We start from the raw sequence: 13,895 nt of genomic DNA, 5'->3' as shown, positions 1-13,895 counted from the left end.
CAACTGGCTTTCCTGTCCAGGAAGCATGGGCAACGACACTGCACACATGTGGGTAATATCAAGCTTTGATGTAGACAGTAACGTGTGGTGAGGAATTAAGTAATCTTTGTTTCCACTTCTGCATGAATTTTGTGGAAGTGCTGGAGGGTCAAGGTTTTATACAGCTATTAATTTATGTATGTGGTCTAATAAACCATTGCAAAGTGAATGTGTGGCATCAGCAACAGATAGCCAGGCACTATCACAAAAAGAAGTAAAATAATGCTAGGTTGTCGAAAGTTGCAGGTCCTGGAGGAGAGATAGAAAAGGACAAGACTGCATCGATCAATTGGACATGACTGAAGGCATGCACGGTATGTTGAGCAAGAAGCGGACAGAAAGAGTACAAGGAAACGCATGAAGGAGAACAGTCTGACAGTGCGTGAAGGCAGGAGCATCACATTTAAAAAAATTGGAAGAAAGTAGCAAATGAACGGGGGATCAGATGCCAAGGAGCAAGCATTTTCTGCTAGAAATGTTATTGCTGTTGTGCCTTAGCCCTGGTGCTGCAAATGGAAGGTGGAAGAAACAAGTACAGTACAAGTTGAGAAAGCGTTGTGGCAAGAGTGAGTGGCATTAGATCGGTGCCTCATCAAAATGATAGAATTTGCAGTGCCCATCTGCACTCAACAAAGTGTGGTAACCTGTGCTGCTGGAAGTGTGTAAACTATCTCGAGATGAAATGTACAATCAGCCAGCTCTTCCAGATTCAGAAAAGACTTAAGACCAGAGGAAAATTTCAAAAATTACAAGACGGCAACCTGATTTGATAAATCATATTTTGGATGTTTCCAGTAGAAGCACTTGCACCAACGGAAACTAAGCTGCATTAAAGGTTGGACTTCAGAAAGTGCATCAACACTACACCAACGATAAATGCAATTTCACTACATGGATGACTTGTTTTGTATGAAAACATTGTTTTCACCTTTTGCTCTCCTGTTCGCCACGTAAGCACTGCGGATTAAGATGAAGTCTCACTGTTTGGTGCAATGCATTTGTCACTGGCTGACCACAAATTAATCGCTGTCAATGTAGTGTAATGAGCATTAGAAAGTTCTCTTCAGCTCCTACTTTGTGACTTATGAGCCGGCTGTGCTTACATAGGTACGGATCCACCTCCAGAAGGTCACCACTGAATTGCATGTTTTTTTTTCTTTACAGGACCGTGGAGGCCTGCATTATTATTGTTTTTTCACTGACTGCACATATGTTATCAGGCTTTTTATTAATCTTTTAAATCGCCCACACTGGCGTACGTTATCCTCTTCATTTAGTATAGAGGGGTAAACATCGACAAAATGATGCAGCTCAAATAGGTTGAACGTGTATGCGTTTTCTATCCGCAGTGACGGACAAGATGGCTCGAGCGTTGCATAATGCCGTTTGCCTAAAGCCAGCTTCGCTGCAGGGCACCAGTGTCGCGCAATGAAGCATATTGTATTGCGGCAAAGTATACCAAGAGTGGAAAGCGGTCACTGTGATATACGCGCCCACTTGCCGTCACGTCTCCTGCCGCAGTACAAGCACGGAGACGCCGAACAAGTGTACTGGCAGGCATTCAGAGTATTTCGCATGTGGTTGTAGCGATCTGAGCCCTTGTTTCGTCCAGATAGAGCGACCCGTATATGAGCTAGACATCGTAACAGCCGGGATTATTAACTAGCCAATATCAGTGTTACTGTACAGCTTTCACAAAGGTCTACTGCTATGAAATTGCATGACGACAATATTTCTTTAGCATACATTTCTTCCGTATTCATCCGCAGGGCGTAGTGTATTGCCAGTGTGGCTGTACAGCTCTCACAACGATCTACGGCTCGATCGCATGGCGACGCAAGTTTTAGTACTTACACATACAGAGTACAAAATTTCCATTCCCACGAATCTCCAAGTGTGTTGTATGCTCAGTTACATTAAGAACTAATGCATCGGCACGGCAGTTTAATTCGTAAACTGTTTCCGTTCCCGCGATTCCCCTGAAGTGTGTGGTATGCTGACCTTGATCAACGACACTAATTAACAATGCATCGGCACGACGTAATACTTTGCCACTAAAGTCATCCGAGAAGACACCTCACTTCCAAACGTATCCCCTGCGACTACAAAATTTAATATGCTGCCGTCGCAACAAAATAGCAACAAACTCACCTCGGACGCGGCTTTTTCGTCTTGCCGCCCACGCATCCTGTCGATTCTGTGCAGCAAGCTCGGCTAGGGACAAACGGAGCTAACAACTTTCTTCCCCGTAGTACCTAGGCGAAGAGAAATTTTGAGCACCAAAAGTCCCCACGTTTCTCTCTCGCAACTACTGCTCCTCGCGCGTGCGCAGAAAGAACGGTGAAATCCAATTTCGATGTGCTGCGGTGATGTGCAACGTTCTTATGCCCCAACCACTGGCACGCGCCGAAAGCTTCGGCGCGCGCTGGCAAGCGAACGCGTCGCTTCGCTTCGGCTGGAGGGAAAGGGCGCGCAACCACTGGAGACAAGCTCCGACGCGCGCCGAAGCTCGCTCCTCGGCTGCGGCGCACTGTTGCTGGACTATTCCGTCTTCATCCGTCAAAGTCCGGCCTAAAACAGCCTGCTCTAAACTAAGCTTGAAACAATAAGGTTGTGATCTGTATGTGCTTTTAGATACAAAAAACACGTTTGCATAATGAATATACACCTGCCGCAACAGTTCGTTTTTATTTTTGAAGTAACAATAGTGTACAAAATATCGACATCAGCGCTCGCGCGTCGTCTGTCTGCAAGATCGCTTTGCAAACACCTGCACGACGATGCCATATATCAAAAACTGTTGTACCATTTCATTTTTTGGTAGCTTATTGCACAGCCAACTATGTAAGAATTAGGCGTGCAATGGTATAACTGAAAAGAATCTGTGTTGGAAATATTGCCACGTAGTAGTGACGGTAAATAAATAGTGCCGGCTCAATGGCAACGATAGCGGCGAGCAATGTCGGCAATCGTAGAAAATCTCATCTGCGGGTCAAGCGCGTCGGTTTGCATACGTCAGTCGTCGAAAGTTACAGCCTATTCGCTGGTGCCCGCGCGCCTTCCAGAAACTACAACACAACTCGTGTCGCGTATGCAATCAGATTAGCAAGGTTCGTCGACAACAGACAGAACCATCGATAACATTCGCGAAACTTCCGATACGTTCAGGCGCATCCTGCACCGAGCGATAACGTTTTAACATTTTTTAGCCGGTGAAATACGGTAACCGGATACAGATAAAGCATCCGTGTCAATATAATTATGCTTGTTGGTGCATGAGAGAAACGTGAAAAAATGGCTTCTGAGAAAATCAGCAAAACAGAATTGAAACACCTGTAGCACTCACAAAAAAAAAAAAAAACTAGAATAGCTAAAATGTATGTAATTCGTATCTTGTCTCCCCCCAATTCTTGATTCTGCCAAATCTAGCCCATGGAGCACCTCTATTATTCTAGGTTGTTTTGATGCATCAACACCGCATCTGGAGGCCTTCACATCGAGTTTATTGCTACAAAACATTTTCACAGTGTAAGGGCCATGTTCTATTGTAACTGGTTTCCACATATCAAGTTTGCCTTTCTTTACATTAATGAAATGACATACCGTCAGATAATACAAGCTTGAGAATTAGAGGGTTTTAATAGGAGTCTTTTGTTGCCCTTTGCCAAGTCGTACTATTGAAGCACTTATTCACATGCATGGGAGCAGCTCATTTGCATAGTATAAGAAATATATAAACAGGTTATTTTCACAATTTATACACTTCGTCACCACAAAAAGAAAAATTGCAGTTTATTGTTTTCAGCCTGCTATGATGTCTTGACTGAGAAAGATATAATCAATTTGTTCTGCGAGGCACGCAATAATTGCTGAGGCATATTTTATTGCACAAAACTGCATACAGTAGCCAGCCATTATTAAAACTCAGAAGAAATTAATAGCACAATGCATATGATCAGGCACATAGCATATTATTGCACTTTCCCAATTCATGCCAGAACGACGACCACAGGCGTCCTTCTCTAACAAGGTCAGCATCCATCGTGCCTCCTAACCTCCCTACCTTTCATTTATCATTTTCTCTCTCACTTCTTAATTCATGCCCTTTTTTTAATTGCACAAAAGCTACTGCACTAAAATAGTATACTAGTACATACTTAAAAAGCACAATTTTATATTACGATAATAATCAATCATTCAAATTTTCATTGTAGTGCCCAGGAACAGCTAGAGAGCCTTTGTACTGGTGCACTTAACGAGCTTTAAGGAATGTATAATGTCATGGACCACCTTATACAGGAACAAAAGGTGCGATTAATTAAGACTTGAATCTAGAGGTGCGAGTTGAAGTATATTTGAGAAGGCTCAACTGTGGTCGCCAGAATGGCAAAAGTGGTGCTTGAAGATAGACATCATTTTATTCTGGATGCGTTCAATGAGGTCAGAATTAGATTTGCTCATTGCACCCCCCTCCTATAGAGGCATACTCTAGTAGTTGGAGGCACACAGCAGAATTTCAGAAACACAACAGGTGAGTGGAAATCATGCAATATACGGCAAGCAATTCCAAGAGCGTGAAGGGCATCTTGTGTAATTATCTATGTGAAGAGAAGCTTAGCATTTTGTCGAAGTACACACCAAGATCTTTCATTTCATCGACCCTAAGGAGTGGAGCATCACGTAGGGTGTATCAAAATTTCACATGGTGCGTTTTGTGCATATAACTTAATGCCCTAGTGTTGGAAGCATTTAAGAGTACGTATTTTTTCTGCACCAGTTTGAGAGTGAAAAAATGTCTTTTTGGAAGTCGATGCAGTGGTGAACACTGTTGACAGTCTGAAATAGTTTTAAGTTGTCGGCACACAAAGTCATGCTGTTCATTTATTAAAATGCTCTTAGCACTAACAGAAGGCGAGGAATCCCATACCGATTCAAACACCTGACGCACTGAAGAGGATAGATATAGGTCGGCAGTTAGTAACTGCACATCCAGCACCTGATTTGTGCATGGGCAATGCTCATGCTACCTTCCGAGTGCTAGAAGAGGTACTAGACTTTAGGGAACTATTGAAGATGCTTGTGAGAACGAGGAACAAGTATGCTTCCATACGTCTTAACCCTTTCAGACACCACTTTATCTCGTTGATTGAAAAGTTGCTTTCACCACATCTCTTGCATACTCAGAATCGTAGAAAGTGTACAGCTGCAGCAAATATTAAGAATTTTCAATTGTTTAGCGAGTTTTGTCAAGTTTACAAAATTTCGACTCCATGCGAAAACTCACTACAGGAACACAAAATATGAGAACATGTACTATATCGTGTTTTGAAAAGCTTGAAAAGCACTTATCCAGCCACTTGACAATTATGCCTGGTGCACGACATTGTAAAAAACAATGAAAGAAGTGAACTCGCTACATACAACGTACTGACACAGAGTAACAACACCCAGCCGTCTACCTTCCCACTAATTTTGTTAAAACATTCTGCACATTATTCAAAATTGCAGCACAGTTCCAATAATAAGTGTTTCAAGATGTATGAAACACATATTAAATACCATTACTTTCATCAGTGCTTTTGCTATTGATGCACGCTCCTGCTGTGCCCAATTGTGTAGACAGCGTCTCAAAGGGTTAAGCTCTGTGGAGGAAATACCATCAGCACCACAAGAAAGGGAAAGTTTAAGGCAAAGTTTAAGGCACTTCATATACTTGGAAACGAGGTTTTCATTGACTGTTAGCATACACTGCGCCAGACTGAGAAGGAAGGTTACTTGAAGCATATTTCACACCATATAGCAAACAGAAATGTTCTGCAAAGGCATCAGCAGTGTTCGAGACAACACCACTATTTTCATGAAGAAGACGTACATCTTTGGCACTCTTTTTACAAGGGAGAGCCCACAAAGCTCCAGAAATATTTTGAATTATGTGTCACGCTGGCTTCAACACAATCAACGTGGTCAAAGTGATGATTCTAATAATAACAATAATAATAATAACAACAATAATAATCTTAGTGGTAACTTGGCACACTAGACTAAAAAGAAGGCTGATGCCTGTATGTTAGAGCATCTGATAACCAGCCATCTAGAGCAGGAATTTGCAGGATGCAGAAGACACTTCCTTCCTCTCCATGTGCACACACACTTGCTCAATAACACAGCACGGCACACACGCACACATTTCACAGGTGCACAACACACACGAGTGCCAATTCAGTCTGGTTCCAAGGAAGGAGAATCCAAATCGCCAGGGGGGTGGAGGGAAAGCTCTGCATGCCAGATATAATCATGGTGTTGTGGTGTCGGGCCATAGAGGCGCGATGAGGGCTCAGACTGTGCTGACCACTTGTTCAGACGAACTGAAGAAATATTAGTGCTGTCCAGAGAGTCGTCAAGCACCCCGCAGTATAGACTAGTGCAATGTTGCGCTGGTATTGCAGGGTGTGCTACTTGAGGGGTTTGAGACAATCCTCCAAGGCTGGCATGAGCTTGTGACAACCGAAAAGACGGGAGTAAAGGGTGCGTATTGTCCGGCGCTCAACAAGCTTGAGTTTGTTAGCGTCGCGAGTTTGGTACGGGAACTATACTGATGAGCAGTACTCAAGTCGTGACAGAATGATAGAAGTGTAGAGTGCTCGGAAAACCTTAGGTCATCAGGGAAGGGAGACGCGACACAAACCCAAGAAAGGGCTGGTGCTTACATACAGTGCTGGTGACATATGCGGAAAAGTTGAGAGAACAGCTAAATGCTACACCCAGAATGGGAAGGGCCCGAACAGTCTTTATAGAAGTGCCTCCAAGGAAGAAGGTTGGACGTGCAGCAGTTTCGTTGTGGCTGATACGCATGGCAGCACTTTTTACGGTGCTACTACAAAGTTTGATCCCAGTCGTTCACCTTTACGGAATGTATTTATTGTAAGCACATATGCTGTGCATCGGCATATTGTTGTTGTGGAAGCGTTAACTTGTTAATAAAACACATTCTGCGCAGATGCATTAGTAACTTGGTTTTGAGTAGATCTTTGTCCTGACTACAATTTATAGTATCGCAGCAAGAAACATTTTAGTAGAAGCTGAAGGGATTCCAGCAGTTTAAGCATACTGACTGCACAAAACACTGACGACACCTTTTCACCTTCCCCACAATGCACTCACACCATCTACACTTTCCATAAGCAAAAAGTGAGATAAAAAATCAATTACAATTTCATTGACTCAGTACTTGCTGCTTCTGAAGCAGGCATCGAAGCAATCGTGGTATACGCTGCTACACGCATAGGTCTTGCATGATGCAGGTCCTGCTATGCACTGCACACAGGGCACACGTTGCAAACAGATAATTTCTTTTTGCAGTGCTCAACTATTAACGACACACTGACTCAAACATGACTGCATTGTCACGTATGCTTCAGTGCGTCAGTGTTCTTGATTGCTACACGAGCGATTTATGCCCAACTAGCCCAAAAGACGGACGCACTAGAAAGAAGTGAGTGAATGAGTACAGTGAACTTGTACTGAACTGGATTCACATGCCGAATAGAAGAGCGCAGTGTCAGCTGAAACAGGCGGCACGGCTGATTATGTAAGTACTTGTAATAGTTCGTCTACTAGTGTATTTCGCTTTCGGAAGTTATCTTTACCACTGGAAACAGCGCAGAGCTTGGCCGTGACACTTGAGTCAACCGACACCACACGAAACACGCCGCGGTTGACCAACCCAACTTCCACACGGTTCATTCACCACATCACACATCACACGAAGTCAGGAGTGCCATATTTTAAATCACTGCAGCACCAAACGGACCTGAAAATTCACTTCCTTCGACAGAGTTTCTTAGCTGGCCTCGTTCACTCGTCAGTTACGAACTCGATGGACCCGCTAGGCCTACGCGTAACGTAAACAACATCGGCGATACGCGAGTGCCGATTATCCAGACTTCGGAACTCGTAAACATGTTTCCATTCGTTTTGGGCACAACAAAATACACACACAACAAGCACAGACGTTGCGGTAATCGTGATTCGGTTGGCTGTTTTAGCAGACGATCGCACTGAGCCCGGCGGAACCCAGTGGGCAGGTTGGATTAGGCGGCGTCGTTCGAAGTCGCTTCGGATCCACGTCGCACTGCCACAACCCACTGTCGTCGGTCGGTCGGTTGTGTCGTTGTCGGCCTACTATTACAACACTGTCTTTTAGGAACACTGTCGCGCGCGTCGTGCGTCCAAAAAACTCGGACGATCGTTGATGCCGGAGCCTCCGCTTGGGCGGCCATTACAGGCATAGCAGCCGGAGGCTGCGCAGCCTTCGATTGGTTGACGCGTGCGACTCGTCGCAGCCTCTCATTGGTGCACGCCGGCGCAGCTTCGCCGCGCGTCGGCAAACTTCTAGCATCGGCAGTAGACATAATCGCTGCGCGACGTTCCGCTTCGCCGCGTTTCCGACCGACGCTTTGACGCATTTTGCCCCAACCACTGGCACGCGCCGAAAGCTTCGGCGCGCGCTGGCAAGCGAACGCGTCGCTTCGCTTCGGCTGGAGGGAAAGGGCGCGCAACCACTGGAGACAAGCTCCGACGCGCGCCGAAGCTCGCTCCTCGGCTGCGGCGCACTGTTGCTGGACTATTCCGTCTTCATCCGTCAAAGTCCGGCCTAAAACAGCCTGCTCTAAACTAAGCTTGAAACAATAAGGTTGTGATCTGTATGTGCTTTTAGATACAAAAAACACGTTTGCATAATGAATATACACCTGCCGCAACAGTTCGTTTTTATTTTTGAAGTAACAATAGTGTACAAAATATCGACATCAGCGCTCGCGCGTCGTCTGTCTGCAAGATCGCTTTGCAAACACCTGCACGACGATGCCATATATCAAAAACTGTTGTACCATTTCATTTTTTGGTAGCTTATTGCACAGCCAACTATGTAAGAATTAGGCGTGCAATGGTATAACTGAAAAGAATCTGTGTTGGAAATATTGCCACGTAGTAGTGACGGTAAATAAATAGTGCCGGCTCAATGGCAACGATAGCGGCGAGCAATGTCGGCAATCGTAGAAAATCTCATCTGCGGGTCAAGCGCGTCGGTTTGCATACGTCAGTCGTCGAAAGTTACAGCCTATTCGCTGGTGCCCGCGCGCCTTCCAGAAACTACAACACAACTCGTGTCGCGTATGCAATCAGATTAGCAAGGTTCGTCGACAACAGACAGAACCATCGATAACATTCGCGAAACTTCCGATACGTTCAGGCGCATCCTGCACCGAGCGATAACGTTTTAACATTTTTTAGCCGGTGAAATACGGTAACCGGATACAGATAAAGCATCCGTGTCAATATAATTATGCTTGTTGGTGCATGAGAGAAACGTGAAAAAATGGCTTCTGAGAAAATCAGCAAAACAGAATTGAAACACCTGTAGCACTCACAAAAAAAAAAAAAAAACTAGAATAGCTAAAATGTATGTAATTCGTATCTTGTCTCCCCCCAATTCTTGATTCTGCCAAATCTAGCCCATGGAGCACCTCTATTATTCTAGGTTGTTTTGATGCATCAACACCGCATCTGGAGGCCTTCACATCGAGTTTATTGCTACAAAACATTTTCACAGTGTAAGGGCCATGTTCTATTGTAACTGGTTTCCACATATCAAGTTTGCCTTTCTTTACATTAATGAAATGACATACCGTCAGATAATACAAGCTTGAGAATTAGAGGGTTTTAATAGGAGTCTTTTGTTGCCCTTTGCCAAGTCGTACTATTGAAGCACTTATTCACATGCATGGGAGCAGCTCATTTGCATAGTATAAGAAATATATAAACAGGTTATTTTCACAATTTATACACTTCGTCACCACAAAAAGAAAAATTGCAGTTTATTGTTTTCAGCCTGCTATGATGTCTTGACTGAGAAAGATATAATCAATTTGTTCTGCGAGGCACGCAATAATTGCTGAGGCATATTTTATTGCACAAAACTGCATACAGTAGCCAGCCATTATTAAAACTCAGAAGAAATTAATAGCACAATGCATATGATCAGGCACATAGCATATTATTGCACTTTCCCAATTCATGCCAGAACGACGACCACAGGCGTCCTTCTCTAACAAGGTCAGCATCCATCGTGCCTCCTAACCTCCCTACCTTTCATTTATCATTTTCTCTCTCACTTCTTAATTCATGCCCTTTTTTTAATTGCACAAAAGCTACTGCACTAAAATAGTATACTAGTACATACTTAAAAAGCACAATTTTATATTACGATAATAATCAATCATTCAAATTTTCATTGTAGTGCCCAGGAACAGCTAGAGAGCCTTTGTACTGGTGCACTTAACGAGCTTTAAGGAATGTATAATGTCATGGACCACCTTATACAGGAACAAAAGGTGCGATTAATTAAGACTTGAATCTAGAGGTGCGAGTTGAAGTATATTTGAGAAGGCTCAACTGTGGTCGCCAGAATGGCAAAAGTGGTGCTTGAAGATAGACATCATTTTATTCTGGATGCGTTCAATGAGGTCAGAATTAGATTTGCTCATTGCACCCCCCTCCTACAGAGGCATACTCTAGTAGTTGGAGGCACACAGCAGAATTTCAGAAACACAACAGGTGAGTGGAAATCATGCAATATACGGCAAGCAATTCCAAGAGCGTGAAGGGCATCTTGTGTAATTATCTATGTGAAGAGAAGCTTAGCATTTTGTCGAAGTACACACCAAGATCTTTCATTTCATCGACCCTAAGGAGTGGAGCATCACGTAGGGTGTATCAAAATTTCACATGGTGCGTTTTGTGCATATAACTTAATGCCCTAGTGTTGGAAGCATTTAAGAGTACGTATTTTTTCTGCACCAGTTTGAGAGTGAAAAAATGTCTTTTTGGAAGTCGATGCAGTGGTGAACACTGTTGACAGTCTGAAATAGTTTTAAGTTGTCGGCACACAAAGTCATGCTGTTCATTTATTAAAATGCTCTTAGCACTAACAGAAGGCGAGGAATCCCATACCGATTCAAACACCTGACGCACTGAAGAGGATAGATATAGGTCGGCAGTTAGTAACTGCACATCCAGCACCTGATTTGTGCATGGGCAATGCTCATGCTACCTTCCGAGTGCTAGAAGAGGTACTAGACTTTAGGGAACTATTGAAGATGCTTGTGAGAACGAGGAACAAGTATGCTTCCATACGTCTTAACCCTTTCAGACACCACTTTATCTCGTTGATTGAAAAGTTGCTTTCACCACATCTCTTGCATACTCAGAATCGTAGAAAGTGTACAGCTGCAGCAAATATTAAGAATTTTCAATTGTTTAGCGAGTTTTGTCAAGTTTACAAAATTTCGACTCCATGCGAAAACTCACTACAGGAACACAAAATATGAGAACATGTACTATATCGTGTTTTGAAAAGCTTGAAAAGCACTTATCCAGCCACTTGACAATTATGCCTGGTGCACGACATTGTAAAAAACAATGAAAGAAGTGAACTCGCTACATACAACGTACTGACACAGAGTAACAACACCCAGCCGTCTACCTTCCCACTAATTTTGTTAAAACATTCTGCACATTATTCAAAATTGCAGCACAGTTCCAATAATAAGTGTTTCAAGATGTATGAAACACATATTAAATACCATTACTTTCATCAGTGCTTTTGCTATTGATGCACGCTCCTGCTGTGCCCAATTGTGTAGACAGCGTCTCAAAGGGTTAAGCTCTGTGGAGGAAATACCATCAGCACCACAAGAAAGGGAAAGTTTAAGGCAAAGTTTAAGGCACTTCATATACTTGGAAACGAGGTTTTCATTGACTGTTAGCATACACTGCGCCAGACTGAGAAGGAAGGTTACTTGAAGCATATTTCACACCATATAGCAAACAGAAATGTTCTGCAAAGGCATCAGCAGTGTTCGAGACAACACCACTATTTTCATGAAGAAGACGTACATCTTTGGCACTCTTTTTACAAGGGAGAGCCCACAAAGCTCCAGAAATATTTTGAATTATGTGTCACGCTGGCTTCAACACAATCAACGTGGTCAAAGTGATGATTCTAATAATAACAATAATAATAATAACAACAATAATAATCTTAGTGGTAACTTGGCACACTAGACTAAAAAGAAGGCTGATGCCTGTATGTTAGAGCATCTGATAACCAGCCATCTAGAGCAGGAATTTGCAGGATGCAGAAGACACTTCCTTCCTCTCCATGTGCACACACACTTGCTCAATAACACAGCACGGCACACACGCACACATTTCACAGGTGCACAACACACACGAGTGCCAATTCAGTCTGGTTCCAAGGAAGGAGAATCCAAATCGCCAGGGGGGTGGAGGGAAAGCTCTGCATGCCAGATATAATCATGGTGTTGTGGTGTCGGGCCATAGAGGCGCGATGAGGGCTCAGACTGTGCTGACCACTTGTTCAGACGAACTGAAGAAATATTAGTGCTGTCCAGAGAGTCGTCAAGCACCCCGCAGTATAGACTAGTGCAATGTTGCGCTGGTATTGCAGGGTGTGCTACTTGAGGGGTTTGAGACAATCCTCCAAGGCTGGCATGAGCTTGTGACAACCGAAAAGACGGGAGTAAAGGGTGCGTATTGTCCGGCGCTCAACAAGCTTGAGTTTGTTAGCGTCGCGAGTTTGGTACGGGAACTATACTGATGAGCAGTACTCAAGTCGTGACAGAATGATAGAAGTGTAGAGTGCTCGGAAAACCTTAGGTCATCAGGGAAGGGAGACGCGACACAAACCCAAGAAAGGGCTGGTGCTTACATACAGTGCTGGTGACATATGCGGAAAAGTTGAGAGAACAGCTAAATGCTACACCCAGAATGGGAAGGGCCCGAACAGTCTTTATAGAAGTGCCTCCAAGGAAGAAGGTTGGACGTGCAGCAGTTTCGTTGTGGCTGATACGCATGGCAGCACTTTTTACGGTGCTACTACAAAGTTTGATCCCAGTCGTTCACCTTTACGGAATGTATTTATTGTAAGCACATATGCTGTGCATCGGCATATTGTTGTTGTGGAAGCGTTAACTTGTTAATAAAACACATTCTGCGCAGATGCATTAGTAACTTGGTTTTGAGTAGATCTTTGTCCTGACTACAATTTATAGTATCGCAGCAAGAAACATTTTAGTAGAAGCTGAAGGGATTCCAGCAGTTTAAGCATACTGACTGCACAAAACACTGACGACACCTTTTCACCTTCCCCACAATGCACTCACACCATCTACACTTTCCATAAGCAAAAAGTGAGATAAAAAATCAATTACAATTTCATTGACTCAGTACTTGCTGCTTCTGAAGCAGGCATCGAAGCAATCGTGGTATACGCTGCTACACGCATAGGTCTTGCATGATGCAGGTCCTGCTATGCACTGCACACAGGGCACACGTTGCAAACAGATAATTTCTTTTTGCAGTGCTCAACTATTAACGACACACTGACTCAAACATGACTGCATTGTCACGTATGCTTCAGTGCGTCAGTGTTCTTGATTGCTACACGAGCGATTTATGCCCAACTAGCCCAAAAGACGGACGCACTAGAAAGAAGTGAGTGAATGAGTACAGTGAACTTGTACTGAACTGGATTCACATGCCGAATAGAAGAGCGCAGTGTCAGCTGAAACAGGCGGCACGGCTGATTATGTAAGTACTTGTAATAGTTCGTCTACTAGTGTATTTCGCTTTCGGAAGTTATCTTTACCACTGGAAACAGCGCAGAGCTTGGCCGTGACACTTGAGTCAACCGACACCACACGAAACACGCCGCGGTTGACCAACCCAACTTCCACACGGTTCATTCACCACATCACACATCACACGAAGTCAGG

The 13,895-nt window shown here is 43.8% G+C and overlaps 2 long non-coding RNA genes across 4 annotated transcripts in view; one reads left to right on the top strand and one right to left on the bottom strand.

Moving 5' to 3' along the window:
* LOC142580179 (uncharacterized) overlaps positions 1-2,233 on the bottom strand; it is a 77,031-nt gene extending 74,798 nt beyond the window's left edge. For both annotated transcript variants that reach the window (XR_012827610.1, XR_012827609.1), the window contains exon 1: positions 2,191-2,233. This is a non-coding gene — a long non-coding RNA (uncharacterized LOC142580179). The remainder of the gene's footprint in view (positions 1-2,190) is intronic.
* LOC142580178 (uncharacterized) overlaps positions 1-13,895 on the top strand; it is a 200,048-nt gene that overhangs the window by 177,644 nt on the left and 8,509 nt on the right. The window lies entirely within an intron of this gene.

The sequence above is a fragment of the Dermacentor variabilis genome, chromosome 4, assembly GCF_050947875.1.
Source record: "Dermacentor variabilis isolate Ectoservices chromosome 4, ASM5094787v1, whole genome shotgun sequence".
Taxonomy (NCBI): domain Eukaryota; kingdom Metazoa; phylum Arthropoda; class Arachnida; order Ixodida; family Ixodidae; genus Dermacentor; species Dermacentor variabilis.
This window is presented reverse-complemented; position numbering and strand designations above follow the sequence as displayed.